A 24719-nucleotide genomic window follows, 5' to 3' on the forward strand; every position below is an offset into this window, starting at 1 on the left:
GGTGTTACAAATTTCTGATATAAACCCAGGTACCACTAAAAAGGGTATTATGTTTGGGGAGAAAAAACTGCCCGTAGTTTTTCCCCCTTCAGAAGAATTAAATGAAGTGTGTGAAGAAGCGTGGGCTTTCCCTGATAAAAGATTGGTAATCTCTAAGAAGTTACTAATGGCGTTCCCTTTCCCGCCAGAGGATAGGTCACGTTGGGAGACACCCCCTAGGGTGGATAAAGCGCTCACACGTTTGTCTAAAAAGGTGGCACTACCGTCTCCGGATACGGCCGCCCTCAAGGAACCTGCTGATAGAAAGCAGGAGGCGATCCTGAAGTCTGTATATACACACTCAGGCATTATACTTAGACCAGCTATTGCGTCAGCATGGATGTGCAGTGCTGCCGCTGCGTGGTCAGATTCCCTGTCAGAAAATATTGACACCCTAGACAGGGACACTATTCTGCTAACCACAGAGCATATAAAAGACTCAGTCTTATACATGAGAGATGCACAGAGGGAAATCTGCCGGCTGGCATCTAAAATAAGTGCATTGTCCATTTCTGCTAGGAGAGGCTTATGGACTCGCCAGTGGACAGGGGATGCAGATTCGAAAAGGCACATGGAAGTTTTGCCTTATAAGGGTGAGGAGTTATTTGGGGATGGTCTCTCGGACCTAGTTTCCATAGCAACTGTTGGGAAGTCAGCATTTTTACCCCATGTTCCCTCACAGCCTAAAAAGGCGCCGTTTTATCAGGTACAGTCCTTTCGGACTCAGAAAAACAGGCGTGGAAAAGGCGGGTCCTTTCTGTCCAGAGGCAGAGGTAGGGGAAAAAGGCTGCAACAAACAGCAGGTTCCCAGGAGCAAAAATCCTCCCCCGCTTCTTCCAAGTCCGCCGCATGACCGTGGGGCTCCACAGGCGGAGCCAGGTACGGTGGGGGGACGCCTCAAAGATTTCAGCGATCAGTGGGCTCGCTCACAGGTGGATCCCTGGATCCTGCAAATAGTATCTCAAGGGTACAAACTGGAATTCGAGGCGTCTCCACCCCACCGGTTCCTAAAATCTGCCTTGCCGATTACTCCTTCAGACAGGGAGGCTGTGCTAGCGGCAATTCACAAGCTGTATTCCCAGCAGGTGATAATCAAGGTGCCCCTACTTCAACAAGGACGGGGTTACTATTCCACACTGTTTGTGGTACCGAAACCGGATGGTTCGGTGAGACCCATTTTAAATTTGAAATCCTTGAACACATACATAAAAAAATTCAAGTTCAAGATGGAATCGCTCAGGGCGGTTATTGCAAGCCTGGACGAGGGGGATTACATGGTATCCCTGGACATCAAGGATGCTTACCTGCATGTCCCCATTTACTATCCTCACCAGGAGTACCTCAGATTTGTGGTACAGGATTGCCATTACCAATTCCAGACGCTGCCGTTTGGACTGTCCACGGCACCGAGGGTGTTTACCAAGGTAATGGCGGAAATGATGATACTCCTTCGAAAGAAGGGAGTTTTAATTATCCCGTACTTGGACGATCTCCTAATAAAGGCGAGGTCCAAGGAGCAGTTGTCTATCTCAGGAGGTGCTACACCAGCGCGGTTGGATTCTGAATATTCCAAAATCACAGCTGGTTCCGACGACACGTCTACTGTTCCTGGGTATGATTCTGGATACAGTCCAGAGAAAAGTGTTTCTCCCGGAGGAGAAAGCCAAGGAGCTGTCATCTCTAGTCAGAGACCTCCTGAAACCAAAACAGGTATCGGTGCATCACTGCACGCGGGTCCTGGGAAAGATGGTGGCTTCTTACGAAGCAATTCCTTTCGGCAGGTTCCATGCCAGAATCTTTCAGTGGGACCTGTTGGACAAATGGTCCGGATCGCATCTTCAGATGCATCGCCTAATAACCCTGTCTCCAAGAACCAGGGTATCTCTGTTGTGGTGGCTGCAGAGTGCTCATCTTCTAGAGGGCCGCAGATTCGGCATACAGGACTGGGTCCTGGTGACCACGGATGCCAGCCTTCGAGGCTGGGGGGCAGTTACACAGGGAAGAAACTTCCAAGGACTATGGTCGAGTCAGGAGACTTCCCTACACATAAATATTCTGGAACTAAGGGCCATTTACAATGCCCTAAGTCAGGCAAAATCCCTGCTTCTACACCAGCCGGTACTGATCCAGTCAGACAACATCACGGCAGTCGCCCATGTAAATCGACAGGGCGGCACAAGAAGCAGGATGGCAATGGCAGAAGCCACAAGGATTCTCCGATGGGCGGAAAATCACGTACTAGCACTGTCAGCAGTGTTCATTCCGGGAGTGGACAACTGGGAAGCAGACTTTCTCAGCAGGCACGACCTCCACCCGGGAGAGTGGGGACTTCATCCAGAAGTCTTCACACTGATTGTAAATCGATGGGAACGGCCACAGGTGGACATGATGGCGTCCCGCCTAAACAAAAAACTGGAGAGATATTGCGCCAGGTCAAGGGACCCTCAGGCGATAGCTGTGGACGCTCTAGTGACACCGTGGGTGTACCAGTCAGTTTATGTGTTCCCTCCTCTGCATCTCATACCAAGGGTACTGAGAATAATAAGAAAACGAGGAGTAAGAACAATACTCGTGGTTCCGGATTGGCCAAGGCGAGCGTGGTACCCGGAACTTCAAGAGTTGATCTCAGAGGACCCATGGCCTCTGCCGCTCAGACAGGACCTGCTGCAGCAGGGGCCCTGTCTGTTCCAAGACTTACCGCGGCTGCGTTTGACGGCATGGCGGTTGAACGCCGGATCCTGAAGGAAAAGGGCATTCCGGAGGAAGTCATTCCTACGCTGATCAAAGCCAGGAAAGATGTAACTGCAAAACATTATCACCGCATATGGCGGAAATATGTTGCTTGGTGTGAGGCCAGAAAGGCCCCAACAGAGGAATTTCAACTAGGTCGATTTCTGCATTTCCTACAAACAGGCGTGACTATGGGCCTGAAATTAGGCTCCATTAAGGTACAGATCTCGGCTCTGTCGATTTTCTTCCAGAAAGAACTAGCTTCACTACCTGAAGTTCAGACGTTTGTAAAAGGAGTGCTGCATATTCAGCCCCCGTTTGTGCCTCCAGTGGCACCTTGGGATCTCAACGTGGTGTTGAGTTTCTTAAAATCACATTGGTTTGAGCCACTAAAAACCGTGGATCTAAAATATCTCACGTGGAAAGTGGTCATGTTATTGGCCTTGGCTTCGGCCAGGCGTGTTTCAGAATTGGCGGCTTTGTCATATAAAAGCCCTTATCTGATTTTCCATATTGATAGGGCAGAATTGAGGACTCGTCCCCAGTTTCTCCCTAAGGTGGTATCAGCTTTTCACTTGAACCAACCTATTGTGGTGCCTGCGGCTACTAGGGACTTGGAGGATTCCAAGTTACTAGACGTAGTCAGGGCCTTGAAAATTTATGTTTCCAGGACGGCTGGAGTCAGGAAAACTGACTCGCTGTTTATCCTGTATGCACCCAACAAACTGGGTGCTCCTGCTTCTAAGCAGACTATTGCTCGCTGGATTTGTAGCACAATTCAGCTGGCGCATTCTGCGGCTGGACTGCCGCATCCTAAATCAGTAAAAGCCCACTCCACGAGGAAAGTGGGCTCATCTTGGGCGGCTGCCCGAGGGGTCTCGGCTTTACAACTTTGCCGAGCTGCTACTTGGTCAGGGGCAAACACGTTTGCTAAATTCTACAAATTTGATACCCTGGCTGAGGAGGACCTGGAGTTCTCTCATTCGGTGCTGCAGAGTCATCCGCGCTCTCCCGCCCGTTTGGGAGCTTTGGTATAATCCCCATGGTCCTTTCGGAGTTTCCAGCATCCACTAGGACGTCAGAGAAAATAAGATTTTACTCACCGGTAAATCTATTTCTCGTAGTCCGTAGTGGATGCTGGGCGCCCATCCCAAGTGCGGATTGTCTGCAATACTTGTACATAGTTATTGTTAACTAAAGGGTTATTGTTGAGCCATCTGTTGAGAGGCTCAGTTGTTGTCATACTGTTAAACTGGGTATAGTATCACGAGTTATACGGTGTGATTGGTGTGGCTGGTATGAGTCTTACCCGGGATTCAAAATCCTTCCTTATTATGTCAGCTCGTCCGGGCACAGTGTCCTAATTGAGGCTTGGAGGAGGGTCATAGTGGGAGGAGCCAGTGCACACCAGGTGACCTAAAAGCTTTCTTTAGTTGTGCCCAGTCTCCTGCGGAGCCGCTATTCCCCATGGTCCTTTCAGAGTTCCCAGCATCCACTACGGACTACGAGAAATAGATTTACCGGTGAGTAAAATCTTATTATTCCAACTACAGTGTCACAGGGAACAGGTGTAAGTGGCATGCCAAGGTTTGGGGAATCACCAGCTAGGACCAATAGGTAAGCTCTGGCCTTACATTTAGGCTTTCATAGTCTATAAATGCCACTTACTCTCTGATCCTATTGCTCTCACTCCTTCCCTCACTCTTGCCGGTTCTATTACCAGTGCGGTTACGGCAGCAGTCAGTGGGGCCAATTCAATTGTTTTGGGCGTCTAAAAATCCAGTCTAAACGCAACTTTTTAGACACCAAAACAATTGTCACAACTCAACTGTGTCTGTGCGCCCATCGTGCCCAAACAGACTGGGTTTATCTGCCTAAAACGCCTAAACCCGTCTAAACTCCCCGCTTTGGGCAGATTGAATGGGTTGGGATTGGGTTACTGGCATCTGGGATCCCAGCTGTCAGATTGCCGGCAGGGGGGGGGGGCAAGCGCAGCGAAGCCCCTTGCGGTTCGATTCCCACACTATCGGTGTAATGGACACCCACGATTGGGTATAGTTCCCGTTAGTCGGCATGACGACTGTTGAGATTTCCAGCGGTCGGGATTCCGGCGTCGGTATAGGGACACGATTACATCGCGATTGAACAGGTAGTTGGTGTGGTTCAGCTGCGCACCCTTCACGTGCTGCCTATGGGTTATAACTTGGGCCTTCCCTGTGACCAGAAGTTGTATTGCAAGTTGAATGAATGTGGGAAAACACCGACAGGCGCTCAGTGAGATCCCAATATAAAAGATTTATTACGAATATGAGTAAAAAAGATTCAGAAGATAATACAGTTTAAAAACAAAACAGTAAAAATAGGATTTTGGTACTTACCGATAAATCCTTTTCTCCTAGTCCGTAGAGGATGCTGGGGACTCCAAAAGGACCATGGGGTATAGACGGGATCCGCAGGAGCTTGGGCACACTGAAAAGACTTAATCTGGGTGTGAACTGGCTCCTCCCTCTATGCCCCTCCTCCAGACCTCAGTTATAGGAACTGTGCCCAGGAGAGACGGACATTTCAACGAAAGATTTTTGTTTAAACTAAGGGCTACCAACATACCAGCCAACACCACAAACATACCGTACAACCAGAGTAACATTAAACCAGATAACAGTATGAATTAACAACAGCAACAAGCTGAAACAAGAAATACACAACCTGTGTATAAACTAATTTAACTAGCAAGAAAACACTGCAAGTAACAGTCCGCACTGGGATGGGCGCCCAGCATCCTCTACGGACTAGGAGAAAAGGATTTATCAGTAAGTACCAAAATCCTATTTTCTCTTACGTCCTAGAGGATGCTGGGGACTCCAAAAGGACCATGGGGTTTATACCAAAGCTCCAGAACGGGCGGGAGAGTGCGGACGACTCTGCAGCACCGACTGACCAAACGCAAGGTCCTCATCAGCCAGGGTATCAAACTTATAGAACTTAGCAAAAGTGTTTGAACCCGACCAAGTAGCTGCTCGGCAAAGCTGTAACGCCGAGACGCCTTAGGTAGCCGCCCAAGATGAGCCCACTTTTCTGGTAGAATGGGCTTTTACTGACTTCGGTAGCCAAAGAATGAGCCTGCTGAATCGTACTACAAATCCAGCGTGCAATAGTCTGTTTTGAAGCAGGATGACCAATTTTGTTGGAAGCATACAAGACAAAAAACGCCTCAGTTTTTCTGGCAACAGCTGTCCTAGTTACGTAGATCTTCAACGCTCTTACAACATCCAGAGATTTTGGAATCGCCACAGCCTCCATAGCCACCGGGACCACAATAGGTTGGTTAATGTGAAATGAAGAAACCACCTTCGGCAGAAATTGTTGACGAGTCCTCAATTCCGCCTTATCCGAATGAAAAATCATACGGCTCAAAAGTACGGGCTCTTATGAGATAAGGCCGCCAACTCTGACACCCGCCTGGCAGACGCCAGCGCCAATAGCATAACTACCTTCCAAGTGAGAAATTTCAATTCAACCTTACGCAAAGGTTCAAACCAGGAAGACATGAGAAACCGTAAGACCACATCAAGCTCCCATGGAGCTACAGGAGGCACAAACGGAGGTCTGAACCTCTGGGAGGACCGCTAATTCTTTTTGAAAGAAAATAGACAAAGCCGAAATCTGCACTTTGATGGAACCTAATTTCAGGCCTGCATCTACTCCCACCTGTAAAAAGTGGAGAAAGCGCCCCAAGTGAAAATCTTCCGCAGGAGCCATTTTAGACTCACAACAGGAAACATACGTTCTCCAAATACGGTGATAATGTTTCGCCGTAACCTCCTTCCTAGCCTTAATGAGAGTTGGAATGACCTCCCTGGGGATACCCTTACGAGCTAAAATCTGGCGCTCAACCTCCATGCCATCAAACGTAGCCGCGGTAAGTCTGGAAACACGCATGGACCCTGCAACAACAGGTCCTCTCTTAGAGGAAGCGGCCAAGGATATTCCACCAGTAATTCCTGAAGATCCGGGTACCAGGCCCTTCTTGGCCAATCTGGAACGACGAAAATCGCCTGAACCCTTGCTCGCCGAATGATCCCCAGTACCTTTGGAATGAGAGGAGTGGAGGGAACACATACACTGACTGGAACACCCACGGAGACACCTGGGCGTCCACTGCACTGGCTTGGGGGTCCCTTGACCTGGAACAATACCTCGGGAGCTTCTTGTTGAGACGAGACGCCATCATGTCGATCAACGGAATTCCCCAATGTTTTGTCACCTCTGCAAATACCTCTTGGTGAAGAGCCCACTCTCCCGGATGGAGATCGTGTCTGCTGAGGAAATCTGCTTCCCAGTTGTCCACTCCCGGTAGGAAGACTGCTGACAGGGCGCTCACGTGTTGTTCCGCCCAGCAAAGGATTCTTGTGGCCTCCGCCATTGCCTCTCTGCTCCTTTTTCCGCCTTGATGGTTTATATGTGCCACCGCTGTGATGTTGTCGGACTATACCAGGACAGGTCGACCCTGAAGAAGGCTTCTTGCTTGCAGCAGGCCGTTGTACATGGCTCTTAACTCGAGAACATTTATGTGGAGACAAGCTTCCTGGAGTGACCATTTCCCCTAGAAGTTCCTTCCTTGGGTGATTGCGCCCCAGCCCGCGGAGACTTGCATCTGTTGTCAGAAGTACCCAATCCTGGATACCGAACCGGCGTCCCCCTAGGAGGTGAGGACTTTGTAGCTACCACAGGAGAGAAATTCTGGCTCTGGGAAATAGACTTATCTTCCGGTGCATGTAAAGGTGAGACCCGGACCATTTGCTCAGCAAGTCCCACTGAAACACCCGGGCATGAAACCTGCCAAATGGAATGGCTTCGTAAGCTGCAACCATTTTCCCCAGAACCCGAGTACAGTGATGGGTCGACACACTCGTCGGCCTCAGAAGTTCCCTGACCATCGTCTGCAGTTCCAGAGCTTTTTCTTCTGGAAGAAATACTTTCTGTGAATCCGTGTCCAGAATCATGCCCAGAAAAGGCAGCCGAGTGGTCAGAATCAACTGAGATTTTGGCAAATTGAGTACCCAACCGTGCTGTCGCCGAACCGACAGTGACAAATTTACACTTCTCAGCAACCGTTCCTTGGGCCTCGCCTTTATCAGGAGATCGTCCAAGTGCGGGAAAATTGTAACCCCTTGTTTGCGAAGGAGAACCATCATTTCCGCCATAACTTTGGTGAAAATCCTCGGAGCCGTGGAAAGCCCAAACGGCAACGTCTGAAATTGGTAATGAGAATCCTGTATCGCAAACCTGAGGAAGGCCTGATGTGAAGGACATATCGGGACATGTAAGTAGGCATCCTTTATGTCGACTGACGCCATAAAATCCCCCCTTCCAGGCTGGCAATTACCGCTCGAAGAGATTCCATCTTGAACTTGAAAACTTTCAAGTATGGATTGAGGGATTTTAGATTTAGAATTGGTCTGACCGAACCGTCCGGTTTCAGCACAACAAAGAGGCTCGAGTAGAACCCATCCCCCCGTTGGGACGATGACCCTCTGTAGACACAATTTTTGTATCGCTGCCAGCACCACCTCCCTGTCCGGAAGAGCTACTGGTAACGCCGAAATGAAGAACCGGTGAGGGGGTATCTCCCGAAACTCCAGCTTGTATCCCTGAGACACAATCTCTAGGACCCAAGGATCCAGGTCTGATTGAATCCAGACCTGACTGAATATTTGTAGGCGGCCCCGCACCGGTCCGGACTCCCCCAGGGAAGCCCCAGCGTCATGCGGTGGACTTGGTAGAAGCAGGGGAGGACTTTTGGTCATGGGCGCCTGACACTGCAGGTGGTTTCCTTCCCCTTCCTCTACCTTTTGAAGCGAGGAAGGACAAACCTTTTCCACGCCTGTATTTATTTGTACGATAGGACTGCATCTGCTGATGTGGTGCCTTTTTCTGTTGTGTGGGAACATAAGGAAGAAAAGAGGACTTACCCGCAGTCGCGGTCGAGACCAGGTCAGCCAAGCCGTTCCCAAACAAGACAGTACCTTTGAAGGGTAACGCTTCCATAGCCCTCTTGGAGTCGGCATCAGCATTCCATTGATGGATCCACAACGCCCTCCTGGCTGATATCGACATGGCATTGGCTCTTGATCCCAAGAGACAGACATCCCTCGTCGCATCCTTCGGGTAATCTGCTGCGTCCTTGATATAACCAAGAGTCAAAAGAACATTATCTTTATCAAGGTTATCCTTATCATTAGCTAAATTTTCAGCCCATTTAGCAATAGCACTACTCACCCATACCGACGCCACAGTAGGTCTGAGCAATGCACCCGTATTAGCGAAAATGGACTTCAGAGACGTCTCCAGCTTGCGATCCGCCGGATCTTTGGGAGCTGCCGTGTCAGGAGACTCCACTTTCTTAGACAAGCGAGATAGAGCTTTGTCAACATTTGGAGACGCCTCCCATTTTTCCCTGTAATCCGAGGGGAACGGATATGCCATATAAATCCTCTTGGGAATCTGCCACCTCTTATCCGGCGACTCCCAAGCCTTTTCACAAAGAGTATTCATTTCATGAGAGGGGGGAAACTTCACCTCAGGTTTTTTTCCCTTAAACAAGCAAATCCTTGTTTCCTGTACCGCAGGTTCATCAGAAATGTGTAAAACATCTTTTATAGCCACAATCATGTACTGAATACTCTTAACTAATCGTGGATGTAAAGCAGTCTCAGTGAAATCGACCTCGGAATCAGAGTCCGTGTCGGTATCCGTATCTACCACTTGAGTAAATGGCTGCTTTTGCGACCCAGATGGGGTCTGAACCTGAGACAAAGCTTCTTCCATGTACTTTTTCCACACCTGTGTCTGTGACTCAGACTTATCTAATCTCTTTGATAAAGAAGCTACATTCGAATTTATCGTACTGAGCAATGCGAGTAAATCAGGTGTCGGCTGCGTCGACAGTCCCAAATCTAGCCCCGCATCCGCTCCCCCAATAACCTCCTCTGGTGAATAACATTCAGCCTCAGACATGCCGACACGTAGTACCGACACACAGAAACACACAGAACGTCCCAGCTAGGGGACAGGCCCACAATGAAGCCCAGATAGAGGACACAGAGGGAGTATGCCAGCTCACACCCCAGCGCCCTGATAGAGTCAGATATCTACCTTTTAACATTAGCTATACATTAATACCGTGTAGCCGTAATGGCTGCTAAACCATGTGCACATGCTACGCACTCCGTACGCTATTTGCGTATGAAGACCTCGCACGTGGTACGTAAATTAAGTACACACGCTGTGCTGGGTGTACGGAAATACCCACAGCGAGCATACACACAAATAGTAACCTTTATAAACTTTAACCACAGAATATGATTATACTGTATACCTTTAGTATTGTAACACTGTAATGATATACCACTGCTTGACCTGGATATTTAAGCAAGGCTGTTTGTAATTGAGATACACTGAACCCTTTGTACTAGCTAGAGAGACACAGACACCCTGCTGAGGTTCTAACACCTTTACTAACGAGGATTTAGATATATCAAAAGGGGTACACAGTTACAGCTTATACTCTACATACTAACATATAATACTAACAGAATATCTAGACAGAAATATACAATAACGTTACAATCTTATACTAAAACAGAGAGAGAGAGAATTTGGCCAATACAATCAAGGAGCGAGAATCCTTACAGAGAATTACTTACACACACTGGGAACGATCGCTGCGCATATTCCTGGTACCAAGCTCCCAGTTAATCAAGTTGAAAACAGTTTGTGGAGTGAGAGAGACTGAGCTGCCCAGGATGGCTGATCTTATATACCCTGCATACAGTATACTACAAAGGGACCTATAATCTCATTGTTCATTGGACATAGGAATTCGTCTCCGCATTATAACAAAAGGTCATAGGTTGGTTCATACAGGTGGGCTGTGACTATTTCAAACTGCTCAGGTGGGAGGGAATCTCAGGTTTCCCGCCGCATGGGTAATAAAGTGCAAACATAGTATATGTCCATAAACTTCTTATGGTCATAACTATTCGCACGAGCGATTAATCTGTTTCTAACCAACACCGGAATATGGCTAATTAAATACTCTTCCGATGGATACTAAACACCACTGTGTAACCCCTGTCTGACCCTTCGTATCAAACAAAGAGGGATCTCTTTGTCCATGAACATGCTACATTAACTAAACTTTCAGATTCTATCAAAGGGACCATAATCTACAAAATACAATATATGACTAAAATATGTAACGATCGAGTCGCCCGCCAGACGCACACAAACTCCACCGTAAATGCGCATACCGTGCGCCCGCAAGTGCACGTGACAGCGAGTATACGCACGCACGGAAGGGCTCATGCACGCGCAGCGGGGACACGCATGAGGTGCAAATATGGCAGTGTGCATCATGATATTTTTCTGACTTTGACAGTCCACCCTTTGGCAGTCACCAATAACTGCCACTTTCTAAAACATTTCAAAAAGAGAAAAATATATGTCATGTGTAAATACATTTCTATGATTGGGTAAGGGAGGAGAGAAGAAGGTGGGAAAAGGGTATGACCTAGTGAGATAGCAGAAGCATGTGTGTATGAATCCATGTTTGGGGGGTCATGTATCATCGTGCCGTACGTGTTTTAAATCAAGCTTCGAGGTATTGCGAAGTATACATTTGAATTCCTTCTTATCCCGTATTAAGGGTCTGTGGATGGGCTGTCAAACTTTACCGAGCTCTTTTCGGCTTTTAGTTGCAACAAAATGGGGGAGCACATTTTAGTTGATGATACATGAATGGGGGAATATGTGAGCGCTGATATTTGTGCCTGTATTCCCTATCAACTATGTGTGTTATTACCTGAAGGCTGTAGAAATGAAGATAAAGAGCAATTATGGTAAATGCAGTCATATTCTATGTGAGGTTAATGTACATTTGTTGATTGGAGTCTTGTCTGGTGTCTTGTCTTGATGTACATGTTGACTGTAGTCTCCCGATGCTTTTGCTATAAACGATGTGCAAAAAGCTTTTTCAATGTCCATAGACTTACAAAAAGTGTTGGGCTAGCGTAAGTTAAAATTACTAGGGATATGGGGGTCTATATGGGGGTCTATGGCATAGTCCATCAGTTGTCTGTGTAAAAGGTTGTCAAATTCTTCTTCCAAGCGAATGTCTTTTTACCTTGGAGGAAAACAAAGGAGAAACGGGTGAAAGAAACGGACCGTGGAATCACATTTTCATCACAACATTGTCTCTACCGTTGGGTCATAAATCAAATCAATTGGGATTACAATGTCCTCACTCCTCAGACTCATCACCCTGGTACTTCGTTTACACTTCGTTAAAGCCCGAACGCATCTAAATACCAAACCAATCAATATGACGATACCCAAGATACACAGAAGAAATTTCCCTACATCCATTATAACTCCTTGAGCCCATTCTCCTAAACCGGAGAACCAATTTCGCGGGTTCAACCATGACACCCAACCGGTCAGCTCATTACCCACAGCAGCAAGGGTGAGATTGTGTCTCCTGCGGAACTCCCACTTTAATTGGAGAATATCGTCCATCTTTTGGTCTATGACCTCGACCGGGTCCTCGGTGCTGTTCGTAATATACGTGCAGCATTTTACGCCGTACTGCGTTGCCAGTGTGACACAATATCCGCCTGTCACTGCCGTGAGATAATTGAGAATCATCCTATGCTGAACCAGTTCTGTTTTATAAGCTTGGAGCTCCCTTCCAGTATACCTAAAAGTGTCGTCATACATTTCAGTGATATTGTCTATCAAATTCGCGAGCGCGTTTATGTATTTGAAATTTATCACCCCCCTGGCGGTACGAGTGATATCTATTGCGAGGAGAAACTGAATCCCGGTGGATTCATAGATCAGGTCAGAGGCATGATGCTCTGTCCTTTCTACCAGGTGCCTTTTAACTACGTGCTCGTAATGAGTGTGAGTATAAGGAGCTGGGGCACTGCGGTGGATGTCTTTCATTTTGGTATGTGATACAGTCATTACCTCAGGCAATACTTTTCCAATATAACATAATCCCTCTGAGTTTGGGGCAAGCCACTTATACGCCTTTCTCCCGCATATGAAATATGCATCATCGGGGAGAACATATGGGACTGAATATGTTAGAACCATGTTACACATCTTCCATGTGAACCCTCCTAACCCTAATTCTCCCATCTGTCTAGTACACGTATCTGACTGTATGATATGTGCACAGTATCCTGGTGATACTTCTCCAACTCTCATGGTCCTACTTCCTAGGGTATACCTATATCGGAAATATTTTCCACTACCGGCTATATGGCGTATAAGTTCTGTATCTGTAGGCATTCTATCGGCTCTATATGAAAAGGTCATGATTTTGTTATTCCATGACACTTCCCAATTTCCCGGCTTTCGGGGATTGGAGATGTTAAAACACACTAAGGACCTATCCACATGGTATTGGTGGAGCTTCAAACTAGGGGGACTAGAGATATTAAACCTCTTGTCCACCGGCCTCCCACCACTTAACTCAAGTACCTCCCCTATCGTTAAAGGAAATGGTACTAGTCCTGACTTGCTGTGACCTTGAGGTACTTGAGAGCATACCCAACAGTCTGTTTGGTTTAACACCTTACCCACTAATGAGTGATAGTCACCAAATGGATGCCGGTCCATGTTAATGTTAAAACTGGACTGACATTTCTTGATGCACCCATCCTCAACTAAGTTATCACAATGCCTACAGATGCAATTTTCTTCAGCTAACAATCCTTCACAATTCCTTCTATGGTCAATGCTACCTGATCGTTTTCTGATACTCGCCTTTGCTCGGTGATTGTGTTGTTATTGGAAATTTACACCTCCGTCTCAGTCATCAGAAATCCATTCTGGATCCTTTCTCGACCTCACTGGTACTCTCACCGAAACAGACTGCTCTGGTCAACATCAGGGTCAACATGAAAACACGGATCACAGTCTCTTGAGGCGAGTCCATCTTACAGGAGGAGAAAGGAGAAATTTGTAATGGGGGTACAGGAAAACAGTTTGAGGGGGAGAGAAACTTGTTACGATGATTAGTTCTCTAGTCTTGTTGTTCTTCTTGTTCTGCTGTCATCTCAAAGGTGCTGTCTCTCAGTCTTCTAAACATTGTGGTGATACAATATTTCTTCTAGCTCAGCGCTCTTTCTGTAAGGAGAATAAATCTTGCATTACCATTTGTCCAACTAATGTGTGACATACCATCTGTAACGTTATGAGAACATGAGAAAGAAGAGAGAGAGAGAGAAACAATAAGGGAGAGAGAACCGTTCATATATATATGCGTCACATAAATCAACAATAAACGACAACAGAAAAAAACATTTTTCAAACATTTTTCAGGAGAGAAAAAAAACATTGTCAGTTCTTCCGTACATCATCAGGCTGTCACACCTACATGTCCAATGGTATCTTTGCGCAGTCCCTCCCACCAGCATTTCCAAACTCCACCCTTTGTATCTGGCCAGGATACATTGATGCGGGTAGGTCATGCTGGGGTTTGGTAGACTTCTGCAAAGACCAAGTAGCTATGTAATGTTTGAGTCCTACCGATAATCGTCAGAGATGGGGAGAGAAAAAAAAAATTTTCAGATAAATTTACAAAGTTTCACCCGGTCATTCCTGTGTCTTCAGGGAATGACCTCCCAATTTATTAACTGTTACCTCAGGCTTACCATCAGTTCTAATGCTCACCTTTCCTGACTACATATCATGGGTGTGGCCCATAATTCTTCCTATCTGATCCCTGATTACAATTTGGTGTGTCATAACTTTTGCTCATTTTTTTATGTCTAGGGGGTCTGACTTTATGTGGGCTGTTGCAGTTGCTGGCATAATGCCCTTCTCTTTTACAAAGATAACAAATCCTTGGCTTCCTCCATGTGCTAGGGGCCTGGGGTTTTGGTTGATTTGATGTCTCCTCTAATGCTTGGATGCCCATCGCCATCAACCGCTCTTCCTGTGTTTCCCTGGTTCTTTGACTATTATGGTCATGTCGTTGTCTAGGGGGTGTATATACCTTGTGTGTGTTTTTAGACCTACAATCTCGTGCAACATGACCTTCCCTTAAGCAGTTGTAACAGCTTTTCACCTTGGACTTACCCTCAGGAATCTGGGGCTTCTTTGTTTCCCTGTGCTTTATGATGCTTTGCTCATGCCCAACGGCAGAGTCCCTTAATGCAGTTACTGATTTATCTCTCCAGTATGGATTGGTGATCTGTATCCTTGCTCTCAACACTTCCTTTAAACCATCCATTAGCACAGATACTGCTACTTCTCTGTGCGGTGCACTTGTTTCGATGTTTTCTATACCTGTATACCTAGTCATGTCCTGCAATGCCCGGTGGAAATAATTAGAAGTACTTTCCCCTTCGTTTTGTCTTATGGGGAAAATTTCGTTCCACTTGACAACGGCAGGGAAATATACTCCCAACTGTCGGTTGATCTGCTTAATACATTCCTGATTGTGTTCCTCCGTTTGAGGTACTTCTGTGTCTAATTGACAATCAGTAATAAATTTTGCAGAGTCAACACTGGAGGGCAAACATGCCCTCAGCACTATCCGCCAATCTTTGTTGGTGGGTTCTGTGGAGTTTCCTAGTTCTTTAATAAATCTTTGACATGCGACTAGATTTTTCCTAGGATCAGGAAATTCACACATAATTGATCTCAATTCGGTCCGGGACCAGGGACGGCGCATTGCACTGTCCTTGACGGGAATGATTCCCTGATCGTCAGTCTTCCCATTGGGGACTGTGATCACCCTGACAGGACTAAACTCAATTACATCATCTTGTGTTGGTCTTACAATATGAGGTACATTTGTTTGTGCGTGATATATAACACCGTACGTACCTGTGGACACGACCTCACCTGACCCTCCGTTAGGGGGTTTGATTACTGCCTTTACCGATTTGGTCGCGTCCACCTGGATGTCTTGTGTGATGGCTGCTGGAAAAGGTGCCGACATCGTGCTGGGCTCACTTTCTTGCTTGTAGTCCTGAGGGAAGTTTAACATGGGGTGCAACTTGCATGGGTTAATAGTTGTACATTTAACAGTATTACAATTATCATCGTTACGTTTATTACAATTATTCTTATCATCTATAATACAGTTGCTAAGTGCATTTTTATCATACACCAATGTGCCATTCTCTGTAACAATCCTCTCCTTTGTTGCCATTTTTCTCTTACCAAAGTGAGAGTCAGCTGTATAAGCTAATTCTCCTTGTATTTCACCTTCCTGTTGCCATAACTGTAAACAATCATAATATTTGATCCGTCTCTTTGCAGATTTAATGAGACATATCCTTCTCCTTAGATTTTGTAACACATCTGGGCTAAAACTGCCCACTCTTGGGAACTTCTCCCCGTCATGCACAGTCATTCTTTCCCATTCATCGCATAAAACCTCTGTGTGTGGACCGTATTTCTCACACATTATATACCTTGCCGACCCGATTGGTCGGTTTACTAAATCAACCCAAACCGAGGTTGATCGCCCCCTACCTGAACAACTGGCCCCCATCTTTTGCAGGTGTTGCTTTCACTACCTCTGACCTTCAAATCAGGGTCTTCAGCGAACCCTTACAAAAACCAAGATGTCCGGGGTAGGCCGGCGGCGAAGTTTACCGAGTACTCCACTCACTCCTCGCCCTCGTTGGCCAGTACTGCAATCACTGACTCAGAGCTGCTGTACCCAACCTAGGGCCCCTATGAACCTTTACTTACTGGGGCGTGTTGGACCTACCAGTCCCCAGCAAGTATCGGTTGTTAGAGAATTCCCGAGTGACCAGCGAACCTCCCTTAAAATAAAAAAAATTACACAAATCACGTTAGAATGTACAAATAGCGTTTATGACCCCTCTACGCAAATGGTACTGGGTCAAATTACTAACTAATGCACACAATTACGTGCGGTACAATCGTTCTGCACATAAGCAACTAATCTTATGTGCGGAGCGACCAGTGGAATCGAAAATTGCGGCTGCAAATTCCTTCAGCCTGAGCTTTAATGGCCTATATGGGTTCCGCACCAACCCTTTCTGGTGTTGTGCTCCTTTTATCTATAGCGGACTTCTTAGTCTGCCTAGACCTCCTGGTCTGCCTGGACCTCCTGGTCTGCCTGGACCTCCTGGTCTGCCTGGACCTCCTGGTCTGCTATACTCTAATGCTCTTTGTATGTTTAACAAGGGATGCCTCCCAAGCCACCGTGCATGTCACTTACACGTATGTACCTCACGAGAACTCGATTTCCTGTGGTTCAACCCAAAAAAATTGTAGAAACTTATATATATACACACACTCACCACATGTACACTTTACTTATTTCTGCGCAGAAATTCCTTTCATTCAGTAACAGTCTAGACCAGATGAATCGCAAATTGGAGAAGGATCTATTAGCTTAAAATTTTGGACACTAAAATTGATTTGCGCTATTTATCGCGTTGCCTCCTTTTCGCCTATTAAAATAATACTATCGTGTGTTTTGAATTATGTGGGCGTACCCAGACGCTCCGTTGCGTAATATACGCTACGTGCGTTGGCCTTTGTGTTGCGTACACTAGTCTCACCCTTTTGTTAGAGACACGTGTATGCCAACCAGATATGTCCACAGAAATACAATTAACACGTTTATCAATGTAGATGATCTTTAACTGTAATCATCTACCGAGCACCACACAGGTCTCTCCTTGTATCTTAGGCAAAGCTGTGTGCGTGTTTTACAAATTACCCCTTAATGTATTACTTTTACTCTTTAACTACTAATAGCAACAAATCTTTCTTAGCACGTTATCAATTATAAAATGGCAAACAGGAAAGTGAGATGCGAAAATACACAGATGAAAATGCAATTCTAAATTTAATCTAATAACATACATTGATGTAAGCACATGCATATAGATATTACATATATGTACCAATCACTATTTCTTATGTGAGACCTTATTCAGTGCTTCTCATTTGCATATGAATTGCTTTTTAACTAATTCTGTAAAGGCGATTTCTTTCACTGCTGGGAGAGAAAAAAAAAACAAAAACCCAAAGGTTAATTTGCACTTCAATGGTTATCCTACACCCAGCAGAGTTAAAGCTCTTGAAGAGAGACAGTGACAAAACAAAACAACAACAACAAAAAAAAACACTACGTTTTATTTGTGTATTTCCTAAATCAAATATTTAATTTATTATTAACTTTTATTAAACTGTATCTGAACCACTTATGATTGACTATGATATAGATTAAATAAATGCATAAAAAAACTCATTAAATGACTATTTCTTTTTGACAATGGATGGCTGATTATTTCCTGAGTCAACTGAAAATCAGCCGCTTAGGGGGAAAAAAATAAAAATGTGACCTTCCCAAAATGGCCGCTGCTCCTCCCCCTTTCCACATCCATGAGGGTTACACAAAATGGTGGACAGACCATGCTGTTCTTTTTTTTTTTTTTGTCACAAAGAAAATCATCATGCCAGCCCCTTTTAGTTATCACGCTATGCAGAGCGATTAAAAATAATTTTAAACCTATTTAAACAGACAAACCATCCAATCTGCGTGTGTAGTTGGCACCAAATAGAAATAAAAACCAGATTTACAAAGACAATAGCTTAATGTTCCTACCTCTGGTTCCAGATTCCACCAGCACTCCTACAACGTAGCGAAACAGACGCTTATCTAGCCAGCACTACTGCCTTCCCGCCCTTGCTGGCAGATCACGTCTGCTTTCGTACGTGTGGATATGTGGAGGACGGACGAGCTACCAATTGATAGAGTCAAGTATCTACCTTTTAACATTAGCTATACATTAATACCGTGTAGCCGTAATGGCTGCTAAACCATGTGCACATGCTACGTACTCCGTACGCTATTTGCGTATGAAGACCTCGCACGTGGTACGCAAATTAAGTACCCACGCTGTGCTGGGTGTACGGAAATACCCACAGCGAGCATACACACAAATAGTAACCTTTATAAACTTTAACCACAGAATATGATTATTTATTTATTTATTTATTTATTTATTAACAGTTTCTTATATAGCGCAGCAAATTCCGTTGCGCTTTACAATTTGAAATAACAATAACAAACTGGGTGATAACAGTCATAGAGGTAGGAAGGCCCTGCTCGTAAGCTTACAATCTATAGGGAAATAGGCATATGTACACAAGGAAAGGTGCTATCTATTGCATAGAATGAGAAGACATGTGAGGATATGTGTGGACTGTAAAGAGTGGATGTAATTTGATAGGAAGGTTTATGAAAGTTATGTGGGCGGTTCAGGAATTTGATACGCTTGCCTAAAGAGGTGAGTTTTGAGGGAACGCTTGAAGGTTTGGAGACTAGAGGAGAGTCTTATTGTGCGTGGTAGGGCATTCCACGGGTGGGTGCAGCCCGATGAAAGTCCTGCAGTCGTGAGTGGGAGCGAGTAATGAGTGTGGATGAGAGACGCAGATCTTGTGAAGAGCGAAGAGGTCGGGTTGGGAGATATTTTGTGATAAGCGAAGTGATGTACGTTGGTGTAGTTTGGTTAATGGCCTTGTGTGTGAGTAAAAGTATTTTATATTGAATGCGGTAGAGTACAGGTAACCAATGGAGGGACTGACAGAGTGGATCTGCAGACGATGAACGTCTAGCGAGGAAGATAAGCCTCGCCGCTGCATTCAGAATGGATTGTAGTGGTGAGAGTCTTGTTTTGGGAAGACCAGTTAGGAGACTATTGCAATAATCAATGCGGGAGATAATGAGAGCGTGGATTAGAGTTTTAGCAGTGTCTTGTGTAAGGTATGGTCGTATTTTGGATATGTTTTTTAGATGCATGTAACATGATCTTGAGACAGATTGAATGTGGGGAACAAAGGACAGATCAGAGTCAAGGATGACACCTAGGCAGCGAGCTTGTGGGGTAGGGTAGATAGTCGAGTTTTCAACAGTGATAGAGATATCAGGTTGGTACCTACTATTGGCCGGTGGAAATATAATTAACTCTGTCTTTGAAATATTAAGTTTGAGGTGGCGAGATGTCATCCAGGATGAGATGGCAGAAAGGCATTCAGTGACACGGTCCAGTACAGATAGGGACAAGTCAGGGGAGGATAGGTAGATTTGAGTATCATCTGCGTACAGATGATACTGAAAACCAAAAGAGCTGATTAGTTTACCAAGAGATGAGGTATAGATAGAGAAAAGCAGAGGACCCAAGACTGAGCCTTGCGGTACTCCAACTGAAAGAGGTAGCGAAGAGGAGGTAGATTCAGAGAAGCGAACACTGAAGGAGCGATTAGATAGGTACGATAGGAACCAAGAAAGGGCTGTGTCTTTAAGACCTAGGGATTGTAGTGTCTGTATGAGAAGAGAGTGGTCTACAGTGTCAAATGCAGCAGATAGATCTAGAAGAATAAGTAGTGAGTAGTGGCCTTTAGACTTCGTAGTGACCAAATCATTAACCACTTTAGTCAGTGCCGTCTCTGTGGAATGTTGGGAACGGAAGCCTGACTGAAGTGGGTCCAACAAAGTGTATGAGTTAAGAAAGTGTGTGAGTCGAGTGTAGGCAAGTCTCTCAAGTAGCTTAGAGAGACAAGGGAGCTGAGAGATAGGGCGGTAGTTTGAGAGAGAATTAGGGTCAGAATTTTGTTTTTTTAAAATGGGAGTAATCACTGCATGCTTGAAAAGTGAAGGAAAAATACCAGTAGAGAGAGAGAGATTACAGATGTTAGTTAAGGTAGGCATGAGCACCAGAGACAGATCTTTACTTATTTGTGAGGGTAAAGGATCAAGAGGAGAGGTAGTAGAGAAGCAGGATGAGAAGAGTGATGATACTTCATCTTCATTTGTGGGATCAAATGAAGAAAGAGTGCCAGAGGGTTCAGGTACAGAACGGAGCAGGTCACTGGCTGCCGAAGAGCATACCATTTCATCTCGGATCTTATCAATCTTCTCCTTGAAGTAGGAAGCAAGATCCTGTGCCTTGATAGTGGCTGGTGGGGTAGGTGCGGGAGGATTCAGAAGTGATTTAAATGTATTAAAGAGTCGTTTGGGGTTAGAGGCTTGAGCAGAGATAAGAGTTTGGAAATATGTTTGTTTGGCAGTGTCCAGGGCATTTTTATAAGAATGGTAGACTGTCTTATATGTGAGGAAGTCACTTGAAATACGAGATTTACGCCACTGACGTTCAAGTTTTCGTGTGAGTTTTTGTAGTTGTCTTGTTGATTTGGAGTGCCATGGTTGACATCTAGGCCTACGTGGAGTGTGATGGGTAGCTGGAGCCACTTCATCAAGGGCTAGTTCTAGAGTCTTATTAAGGTGTGATACAGATTATACTGTATACCTTTAGTATTGTAACACTGTAATGATATACCACTGCTTGACCTGGATATTTAAGCAAGGCTGTTTGTAATTGAGATACACTGAACCCTTTGTACTAGATAGAGAGACACAGACACCCTGCTGAGGTTCTAACACCTTTACTAACGAGGATTTAGATATATCAAAAGGGGTACACAGTTACAGCTTATACTCTACATACTAACATATAATACTGACAGAATATCTAGACAGAAATATACAATAACGTTACAATCTTATACTAAAACAGAGAGAGAGAGAATTTGGCCAATACAATCAAGGAGCGAGAATCCTTACAGAGAATTACTTACACACACTGGGAACGATCGCTGCGCATATTCCTGGTACCAAGCTCCCAGTTAATCAAGTTGAAAACAGTTTGTGGAGTGAGAGAGACTGAGCTGCCCAGGATGGCTGATCTTATATACCCTGCATACAGTATACTACAAAGGGACCTATAATCTCATTGTTCATTGGACATAGGAATTAGTCTCCGCATTATAACAAAAGGTCATAGGTTGGTTCATACAGGTGGGCTGTGACTATTTCAAACTGCTCAGGTGGGAGGGAATCTCAGGTTTCCCGCCGCATGGGTAATAAAGTGCAAACATAGTATATGTCCATAAACTTCTTATGGTCATAACTATTCGCACGAGCGATTAATCTGTTTCTAACCAACACCGGAATATGGCTAATTAAATACTCTTCCGATGGATACTAAACACCACTGTGTAACCCCTGTCTGACCCTTCGTATCAAACAAAGACGGATCTCTTTGTCCATGAACATGCTACATTAACTAAACTTTCAGATTCTATCAAAGGGACCATAATCTAAATCTACAAAATACATTATATGACTAAAATATGTAACGATCGAGTCGCCCGCCAGACGCACACAAACTCCACCGTAAATGCGCATACCGTGCGCCCGCAAGTGCACGTGACAGCGAGTATACGCACGCACGGAAGGGCTCATGCACGCGCAGCGGGGACACGCATGAGGTGCAAATATGGCAGTGTGCATCGTGATATTTTTCTGACTTTGACAACAGCTACCTCATTGCGCCTCTTTTTTTCTTTGCGTCATGTGCTGTTTGGGGAGTGTTTTTTGGAAGGGCCATCCTGTGTGACACTGCAGTGCCACTCCTAGATGGGCCAGGTGTTTGTGTCGGCCTCTTGGGTCGCTGAGCTTAGTCACACAGCTACCTCATTGCGCCTCTTTTTTTCTTTGCGTCATGTGCTGTTTGGGGAGTGTTTTTTGGAAGGGCCATCCTGCGTGACACTGCAGTGCCACTCCTAGATGGGCCAGGTGTTTGTGTCGGCCACTTGGGTCGCTGAGCTTAGTCACACAGCTACCTCATTGCGCCTCTTTTTTTCTTTGCGTCATGTGCTGTTTGGGGAGTGTTTTTTGGAAGGGCCATCCTGCGTGACACTGCAGTGCCACTCCTATATGGGCCAGGTGTTTGTGTCGGCCACTTGGGTCGCTGAGCTTAGTCACACAGCTACCTCATTGCGCCTCTTTTTTTCTTTGCGTCATGTGCTGTTTGGGAGTGTTTTTTGGAAGGGCCATCCTGCGTGACACTGCAGTGCCACTCCTAGATGGGCCAGGTGTTTGTGTCGGCCACTTGAGTCGCTGAGCTTAGTCACACAGCTACCTCATTGCGCCTCTTTTTTTCTTTGCGTCATGTGCTGTTTGGGGAGTGTTTTTTGGAAGGGCCATCCTGCGTGACACTGCAGTGCCACTCCTAGATGGGCCAGGTGTTTGTGTCGGCCACTTGGGTCGCTGAGGTTAGTCATCCAGCGACCTCGGTGCAAATTTTAGGACTAAAAATAATATTGTGAGGTGTGAGGTGTTCAGAATAGACTGAAAATGAGTGTAAATTATGGTTATTGAGGTTAATAATACTATGGGATCAAAATGACCCCCAAATTCAATGATTTAAGCTGTTTTTTAGGGTTTTTTGAAAAAAAACACCCGAATCCAAAACACACCCGAATCCGACAAAAAAAATTCGGTGAGGTTTTGCCAAAACGCGTTCGAACCCAAAACACGGCCGCGGAACCGAACCCAAAACCAAAACACAAAACCCGAAAAATTTCCGGTGCACATCTCTAGCGCCAGGTAGAGCATGTTATTATACACAATGCGCCAGGTAGAGCCCGTTATTATACACAATGCACCAGGTAGAGCACGTTATTATACACATTGCGCCAGGTAGAGCACTGAGGCACACTGCACAAGGTAGAGCACTGAGGCACACTGCACCAGGTAGAGCACCGAGGCACTCTGCACCAGGTAGAGCAGAGAGGCACACTGCACCAGATAGAGCACTGAGGCACACTGCACCAGGTAGAGCACTGATGCTCATTGCAGTAACCACTTATGACTCCCAGTCCCCCCCCCCCCGCTACCGTGAAACCTTCAGCAAGACCATTCACCAATGATCACACGCAGCCTACTGCAGTCCGGGCACACATGCCGCTGAGGAGGAGGGAGGCAGATACGGACCGCGGGGCCAGTCTATCAGCGCTGCAACACAGATTCATGTGCTGGCGGCGGAGCCCGGGTCAGCAGGAAGGAGAGAAGCAGGATTCAAAGCGGGCGGACTGGCGGGAGACACTGTAGGCTGTGATTGGCTGGAGACTACAGGAGGTGATTGGCTAAGGAAACAGCCAGTCACCTCCTGCGTTCCGCTGACTGACTGGTGCGATACAAACACACATCCAGATGAGCGCGTCCTGTGGGACCCGCTCATCTTCTAAATGTGAGTCCCGGGCGGCTGTTTCTGGGTAAAATACGTGCCATAGCGCGTTTTTGCGATCACTGTATATAGATGTGTGTGTGTTTATATATATAAATATATATAGAGCCAGAGCAATGTGCAGCACTCAGGCTTACAGGAACAAAGAGTCACCACTGTCTGTCCGTTCGGACGGACAGTGGTGACTCTTTGTTCCTGTAAGCCTGAGTGCCGCACATTGCTCTGACTCTATTTACCATTTGGAAAGTGAGGGCACCAGGGAACTTAGCACATGTAATTGGAGTGCCGGACCACTTGCATTGTATATATATATATGTATATATATATATATATATACACACACACACACACACACACACACACACACACACACACACACACACACACACACACGTGTCCATATGCATGTTTGAAAAATAGAAAAATCTATCTATAAGACTCTATCTATCTATCTATCTACTGTATCTATCTATCTATATAGATAGCAATTGAGAGAAAGGGGAGAGTCACAGGGGGAATTTATTTTTTTGGGTGCCCATAGTAATGGGCGCCTGACGGAACTATTCAATTGTATTGCCATGACTGTATGATTTCTGCTCATAGTCACTTGAGATGGCGAGCAGAAATCTGCAAAATATTGTCTGTTGGAGTGCCCAAATTGTTGTTTCAGCAGCATGCCCAATAGGATAGACCAGGCATTCCCAACCACGGTCCTCAAGGCACACCAACAGTGCAGGTTTTAGTGATATCCAGGTTGCAGCACAGATGGTTAAATCAAGATAACTGAGCCAC

This window comes from Pseudophryne corroboree, chromosome 8, assembly GCF_028390025.1.
Source record: "Pseudophryne corroboree isolate aPseCor3 chromosome 8, aPseCor3.hap2, whole genome shotgun sequence".
NCBI lineage: Eukaryota > Metazoa > Chordata > Amphibia > Anura > Myobatrachidae > Pseudophryne > Pseudophryne corroboree.